The following is a 9,680-nucleotide window of genomic DNA, read 5'->3' on the forward strand; positions in this document are numbered from 1 at the left end:
TTGACACTGTAGACATACAAATATTGTAGAAGAAATAAAGAAATTAAATTTCATGAAACATTTGAAACATTTAATAGAGTTGACACTGTAGACATACAAATATTGTAGAAGAAATAAAGAAATTAAATTTCATGAAACATTTCAACATTTAATAGAGTTGACACTGTAGACATACAAATATTGTAGAAGAAATAAAGTAATTAAATTTTATGAAACATTTGAAACATTTAATAGAGTTGACACTGTAGACATACAAATATTGTAGAAGAAATAAAGAAATTAAATTTTATGAAACATTTGAAACATTTAATAGAGTTGACACTGTAGACATACAAATATTGTAGAAGAAATAAAGAAATTTAATTTCATGAAAGATTTGAAACATTTAATAGAGTTGACACTGTAGACATACAAATATTGTAGAAGAAATAAAGAAATTACATTTCATGAAACATTTGAAACATTTAATAGAGTTGACACTGTAGACATACAAATATTGTAGAAGAAATAAAGAAATTTAATTTCATAAAACATTTGAAACATTTAATAGAGTTGACACTGTAGACATACAAATATTGTAGAAGAAATAAATAAATTAAATTTCATGAAACATTTGAAACATTTAATAGAGTTGACACTGTAGACATACAAATATTGTAGAAGAAATAAAGAAATTAAATTTCATGAAACATTTGAAACATTTAATAGAGTTGACACTGTAGACATACAAATATTGTAGAAGAAATAAAGAAATTAAATTTCATAAAACATTTAATAGAGTTGACACTGTAGACATACAAATATTGTAGAAGAAATAAAGAAATTAAATTTCATGAAACATTTGAAACATTTAATAGAGTTGACACTGTAGACATACAAATATTGTAGAAGAAATAAAGAAATTAAATTTCATGAAAGATTTGAAACATTTAATAGAGTTGACACTGTAGACATACAAATATTGTAGAAGAAATAAAGAAATTAAATTTCATGAAAGATTTGAAACATTTAATAGAGTTGACACTGTAGACATACAAATATTGTAGAAGAAATAAAGAAATTAAATTTCATGAAACATTTGAAACATTTAATAGAGTTGACACTGTAGACATACAAATATTGTAGAAGAAATAAAGAAATTAAATTTCATGAAACATTTGAAACATTTAATAGAGTTGACACTGTAGACATACAAATATTGTAGAAGAAAAAAAGAAATTAAATTTCATAAAACATTTAATAGAGTTGACACTGTAGACATACAAATATTGTAGAAGAAATAAAGAAATTAAATTTCATGAAACATTTAATAGAGTTGACACTGTAGACATACAAATATTGTAGAAGAAATAAAGAAATTAAATTTCATAAAACATTTAATAGAGTTGACACTGTAGACATACACATATTGTAGAAGAAATAAAGAAATTAAATTTCATGAAACATTTGAAACATTTAATAGAGTTGACACTGTAGACATACAAATATTGTAGAAGAAATAAAGAAATTAAATTTCATGAAACATTTGAAACATTTAATAGAGTTGACACTGTAGACACACAAATACTGTAGAAGAAATAAAGAAATTAAATTTCATGAAACATTTGAAACATTTAATAGAGTTGACACTGTAGACATACAAATATTGTAGAAGAAATAAAGAAATTAAATTTCATTAAACATTTAAAACATTTAATAGAGTTGACACTGTAGACATACAAATATTGTAGAAGAAATAAAGAAATTAAATTTCATGAAACATTTGAAACATTTAATAGAGTTGACACTGTAGACATACAAATATTGTAGAAGAAATAAAGAAATTAAATTTCATGAAACATTTGAAACATTTAATAGAGTTGACACTGTAGACATACAAATATTGTAGAAGAAATAAAGAAATTAAATTTCATAAAACATTTAATAGAGTTGACACTGTAGACATACAAATATTGTAGAAGAAATAAAGAAATTAAATTTCATGAAACATTTGAAACATTTAATAGAGTTGACACTGTAGACATACAAATATTGTAGAAGAAATAAAGAAATTAAATTTCATAAAACATTTAATAGAGTTGACACTGTAGACATACAAATATTGTAGAAGAAATAAAGAAATTAAATTTCATGAAACATTTGAAACATTTAATAGAGTTGACACTGTAGACATACAAATATTGTAGAAGAAATAAAGAAATTAAATTTCATGAAAGATTTGAAACATTTAATAGAGTAGACACTGTAGACATACAAATATTGTAGAAGAAATACAGAAATTAAATTTCATGAAACATTTGAAACATTTAATAGAGTTGACACTGTAGACATACAAATATTGTAGAAGAAATAAAGAAATTAAATTTCATTAAACATTTGAAACATTTAATAGAGTTGACACTGTAGACATACAAATATTGTAGAAGAAATAAAGAAATTAAATTTCATTAAACATTTAATAGAGTTGACACTGTAGACAGACAAATATTGTAGAAGAAATAAAGAAATTAAATTTCATGAAACATTTGAAACATTTAATAGAGTTGACACTGTATACATACAAATATTGTAGAAGAAATAAAGAAATTAAATTTCATGAAACATTTGAAACATTTAATAGAGTTGACACTGTAGACATACAAATATTGTAGAAGAAATAAAGAAATTAAATTTCATTAAACATTTAATAGAGTTGACACTGTAGACATACAAATATTGTAGAAGAAATAAAGAAATTAAATTTCATGAAAGATTTGAAACATTTAATAGAGTTGACACTGTAGACATACAAATATTGTAGAAGAAATAAAGAAATTAAATTTCATGAAACATTTGAAACATTTAATAGAGTTGACACTGTAGACATACAAATATTGTAGAAGAAATAAAGAAATTAAATTTCATGAAACATTTGAAACATTTAATAGAGTTGACACTGTAGACATACAAATATTGTAGAAGAAATAAAGAAATTAAATTTCATAAAACATTTAATAGAGTTGACACTGTAGACATACAAATATTGTAGAAGAAATAAAGAAATTAAATTTCATGAAACATTTAATAGAGTTGACACTGTAGACATACAAATATTGTAGAAGAAATAAAGAAATTAAATTTCATAAAACATTTAATAGAGTTGACACTGTAGACATACACATATTGTAGAAGAAATAAAGAAATTAAATTTCATGAAACATTTGAAACATTTAATAGAGTTGACACTGTAGACATACAAATATTGTAGAAGAAATAAAGAAATTAAATTTCATGAAACATTTGAAACATTTAATAGAGTTGACACTGTAGACATACAAATACTGTAGAAGAAATAAAGAAATTAAATTTCATGAAACATTTGAAACATTTAATAGAGTTGACACTGTAGACATACAAATATTGTAGAAGAAATAAAGAAATTAAATTTCATTAAACATTTAAAACATTTAATAGAGTTGACACAGTAGACATACAAATATTGTAGAAGAAATAAAGAAATTAAATTTCATGAAACATTTGAAACATTTAATAGAGTTGACACTGTAGACATACAAATATTGTAGAAGAAATAAAGAAATTAAATTTCATGAAACATTTGAAACATTTAATAGAGTTGACACTGTAGACATACAAATATTGTAGAAGAAATAAAGAAATTAAATTTCATAAAACATTTTATAGAGTTGACACTGTAGACATACAAATATTGTAGAAGAAATAAAGAAATTAAATTTCATGAAACATTTGAAACATTTAATAGAGTTGACACTGTAGACATACAAATATTGTAGAAGAAATAAAGAAATTAAATTTCATAAAACATTTAATAGAGTTGACACTGTAGACATACAAATATTGTAGAAGAAATAAAGAAATTAAATTTCATGTAACATTTGAAACATTTAATAGAGTTGACACTGTAGACATACAAATATTGTAGAAGAAATAAAGAAATTAAATTTCATGAAAGATTTGAAACATTTAATAGAGTAGACACTGTAGACATACAAATATTGTAGAAGAAATACAGAAATTAAATTTCATGAAACATTTGAAACATTTAATAGAGTTGACACTGTAGACATACAAATATTGTAGAAGAAATAAAGAAATTAAATTTCATTAAACATTTGAAACATTTAATAGAGTTGACACTGTAGACATACAAATATTGTAGAAGAAATAAAGAAATTAAATTTCATTAAACATTTAATAGAGTTGACACTGTAGACAGACAAATATTGTAGAAGAAATAAAGAAATTAAATTTCATGAAACATTTGAAACATTTAATAGAGTTGACACTGTATACATACAAATATTGTAGAAGAAATAAAGAAATTAAATTTCATGAAACATTTGAAACATTTAATAGAGTTGACACTGTAGACATACAAATATTGTAGAAGAAATAAAGAAATTAAATTTCATTAAACATTTAATAGAGTTGACACTGTAGACATACAAATATTGTAGAAGAAATAAAGAAATTAAATTTCATTAAACATTTAATAGAGTTGACACTGTAGACAGACAAATATTGTAGAAGAAATAAAGAAATTACATTTCATGAAACATTTGAAACATTTAATAGAGTTGACACTGTAGACATACAAATATTGTAGAAGAAATAAATAAATTAAATTTCATTAAACATTTGAAACATTTAATAGAGTTGACACTGTAGACATACAAATATTGTAGAAGAAATAAAGAAATTAAGTTTCATGAAACATTTGAAACATTTAATAGAGTTGACACTGTAGACATACACATATTGTAGAAGAAATAAAGAAATTAAATTTCATTAAACATTTAATAGAGTTGACACTGTAGACATACAAATATTGTAGAAGAAATAAAGAAATTAAATTTCATAAAACATTTGAAACATTTAATAGAGTTGACACTGTAGACATACAAATATTGTAGAAGAAATAAAGAAATTAAATTTCATAAAACATTTAATAGAGTTGACACTGTAGACATACACATATTGTAGAAGAAATAAAGAAATTAAATTTCATAAAACATTTAATAGAGTTGACACTGTAGACATACACATATTGTAGAAGAAATAAAGAAATTAAATTTCATAAAACATTTTAAACATTTAATAGAGTTGACACTGTAGACATACACATATTGTAGAAGAAATAAAGAAATTAAATTTCATAAAACATTTAATAGAGTTGACACTGTAGACATACACATATTGTAGAAGAAATAAAGAAATTAAATTTCATAAAACATTTAATAGAGTTGACACTGTAGACATACACATATTGTAGAAGAAATAAAGAAATTAAATTTCATAAAACATTTGAAACATTTAATAGAGTTGACACTGTAGACATACAAATATTGTAGAAGAAATAAAGAAATTAAATTTCATGAAACATTTGAAACATTTAATAGAGTTGACACTGTAGACATACACATATTGTAGAAGAAATAAAGAAATTAAATTTCATTAAACATTTGAAACATTTAATAGAGTTGACACTGTAGACATACAAATATTGTAGAAGAAATAAAGAAATTAAGTTTCATGAAAGATTTGAAACATTTAATAGAGTTGACACTGTAGACATACATATATTGTAGAAGAAATAAAGAAATTAAATTTCATTAAACATTTAATAGAGTTGACACTGTAGACATACAAATATTGTAGAAGAAATAAAGAAATTAAATTTCATAAAACATTTGAAACATTTAATAGAGTTGACACTGTAGACATACAAATATTGTAGAAGAAATAAAGAAATTAAATTTCATAAAACATTTAATAGAGTTGACACTGTAGACATACACATATTGTAGAAGAAATAAAGAAATTAAATTTCATAAAACATTTAATAGAGTTGACACTGTAGACATACACATATTGTAGAAGAAATAAAGAAATTAAATTTCATAAAACATTTTAAACATTTAATAGAGTTGACACTGTAGACATACACATATTGTAGAAGAAATAAATAAATTAAATTTCATAAAACATTTAATAGAGTTGACACTGTAGACATACACATATTGTAGAAGAAATAAAGAAATTAAATTTCATAAAACATTTAATAGAGTTTACACTGTAGACATACACATATTGTAGAAGAAATAAAGAAATTAAATTTCATAAAACATTTGAAACATTTAATAGAGTTGACACTGTAGACATACAAATATTGTAGAAGAAATAAAGAAATTAAATTTCATGAAACATTTGAAACATTTAATAGAGTTGACACTGTAGACATACACATATTGTAGAAGAAATAAAGAAATTAAATTTCATAAAACATTTTAAACATTTAATAGAGTTGACACTGTAGACATACACATATTGTAGAAGAAATAAAGAAATTAAATTTCATAAAACATTTTAAACATTTAACAGAGTTGACACTGTAGACATACAAATATTGTAGAAGAAATAAAGAAATTAAATTTCATTAAACATTTAATAGAGTTGACACTGTAGACATACACATATTGTAGAAGAAATAAAGAAATTAAATTTCATAAAACATTTTAAACATTTAATAGAGTTGACACTGTAGACATACAAATATTGTAGAAGAAATAAAGAAATTAAATTTCATTAAACATTTAATAGAGTTGACACTGTAGACATACACATATTGTAGAAGAAATAAAGAAATTAAATTTCATGAAACATTTGAAACATTTAATAGAGTTGACACTGTAGACATACAAATATTGTAGAAGAAATAAAGAAATTAAATTTCATGAAACATTTGAAACATTTAATAGAGTTGACACTGTAGACATACAAATATTGTAGAAGAAATAAAGAAATTAAATTTCATGAAACATTTTAAACATTTAATAGAGTTGACACTGTAGACATAAAAATATTGTAGAAGAAATAAAGAAATTAAATTTCATGAAACATTTGAAACATTTAATAGAGTTGACACTGTAGACAGACAAATATTGTAGAAGAAATAAAGAAATTAAATTTCATGAAACATTTGAAACATTTAATAGAGTTGACACTGTAGACATACAAATATTGTAGAAGAAATAAAGAAATTAAATTTCATGAAACATTTGAAACATTTAATAGAGTTGACACTGTAGACATACAAATATTGTAGAAGAAATAAAGAAATTAAATTTCATTAAACATTTAATAGAGTTGACACTGTAGACATACAAATATTGTAGAAGAAATAAAGAAATTAAATTTCATTAAACATTTAATAGAGTTGACACTGTAGACAGACAAATATTGTAGAAGAAATAAAGAAATTAAATTTCATGAAACATTTGAAACATTTAATAGAGTTGACACTGTATACATACAAATATTGTAGAAGAAATAAAGAAATTAAATTTCATGAAACATTTGAAACATTTAATAGAGTTGACACTGTAGACATACAAATATTGTAGAAGACATAAAGAAATTAAATTTCATTAAACATTTAATAGAGTTGACACTGTAGACATACAAATATTGTAGAAGAAATAAAGAAATTAAATTTCATTAAACATTTAATAGAGTTGACACTGTAGACAGACAAATATTGTAGAAGAAATAAAGAAATTACATTTCATGAAACATTTGAAACATTTAATAGAGTTGACACTGTAGACAGACAAATATTGTAGAAGAAATAAAGAAATTAAATTTCATGAAACATTTGAAACATTTAATAGAGTTGACACTGTAGACATACAAATATTGTAGAAGAAATAAAGAAATTAAGTTTCATGAAACATTTGAAACATTTAATAGAGTTGACACTGTAGACATACACATATTGTAGAAGAAATAAAGAAATTAAATTTCATTAAACATTTGAAACATTTAATAGAGTTGACACTGTAGACATACAAATATTGTAGAAGAAATAAAGAAATTAAATTTCATGAAACATTTAAAACATTTAATAGAGTTGACACTGTAGACATACAAATATTGTAGAAGAAATAAAGAAATTAAATTTCATAAAACATTTGAAACATTTAATAGAGTTGACACTGTAGACATACAAATATTGTAGAAGAAATAAAGAAATTAAATTTCATAAAACATTTAATAGAGTTGACACTGTAGACATACACATATTGTAGAAGAAATAAAGAAATTAAATTTCATAAAACATTTAATAGAGTTGACACTGTAGACATACACATATTGTAGAAGAAATAAAGAAATTAAATTTCATAAAACATTTTAAACATTTAATAGAGTTGACACTGTAGACATACACATATTGTAGAAGAAATAAAGAAATTAAATTTCATAAAACATTTAATAGAGTTGACACTGTAGACATACACATATTGTAGAAGAAATAAAGAAATTAAATTTCATAAAACATTTAATAGAGTTGACACTGTAGACATACACATATTGTAGAAGAAATAAAGAAATTAAATTTCATAAAACATTTGAAACATTTAATAGAGTTGACACTGTAGACATACAAATATTGTAGAAGAAATAAAAAAATTAAATTTCATGAAACATTTGAAACATTTAATAGAGTTGACACTGTAGACATACACATATTGTAATAGAAATAAAGAAATTAAATTTCATAAAACATTTTAAACATTTAATAGAGTTGACACTGTAGACATACACATATTGTAGAAGAAATAAAGAAATTAAATTTCATAAAACATTTTAAACATTTAATAGAGTTGACACTGTAGACATACAAATATTGTAGAAGAAATAAAGAAATTAAATTTCATTAAACATTTAATAGAGTTGACACTGTAGACATACACATATTGTAGAAGAAATAAAGAAATTAAATTTCATAAAACATTTTAAACATTTAATAGAGTTGACACTGTATACATACAAATATTGTAGAAGAAATAAAGAAATTAAATTTCATTAAACATTTAATAGAGTTGACACTGTAGACATACACATATTGTAGAAGAAATAAAGAAATTACATTTCATGAAACATTTGAAACATTTAATAGAGTTGACACTGTAGACAGACAAATATTGTAGAAGAAATAAAGAAATTAAATTTCATGAAACATTTGAAACATTTAATAGAGTTGACACTGTATACATACAAATATTGTAGAAGAAATAAAGAAATTAAATTTCATGAAACATTTGAAACATTTAATAGAGTTGACACTGTAGACATACAAATATTGTAGAAGAAATAAAGAAATTAAATTTCATTAAACATTTAATAGAGTTGACACTGTAGACATACAAATATTGTAGAAGAAATAAAGAAATTAAATTTCATTAAACATTTAATAGAGTTGACACTGTAGACAGACAAATATTGTAGAAGAAATAAAGAAATTAAATTTCATGAAACATTTGAAACATTTAATAGAGTTGACACTGTAGACAGACAAATATTGTAGAAGAAATAAAGAAATTAAATTTCATTAAACATTTGAAACATTTAATAGAGTTGACACTGTAGACATACAAATATTGTAGAAGAAATAAAGAAATTAAGTTTCATGAAACATTTGAAACATTTAATAGAGTTGACACTGTAGACATACACATATTGTAGAAGAAATAAAGAAATTAAATTTCATTAAACATTTAATAGAGTTGACACTGTAGACATACAAATATTGTAGAAGAAATAAAGAAATTACATTTCATAAAACATTTGAAACATTTAATAGAGTTGACACTGTAGACATA

Source organism: Euprymna scolopes, chromosome 46, assembly GCF_053919585.1.
Source record: "Euprymna scolopes isolate OS-2025 chromosome 46, ASM5391958v1, whole genome shotgun sequence".
Taxonomy (NCBI): domain Eukaryota; kingdom Metazoa; phylum Mollusca; class Cephalopoda; order Sepiida; family Sepiolidae; genus Euprymna; species Euprymna scolopes.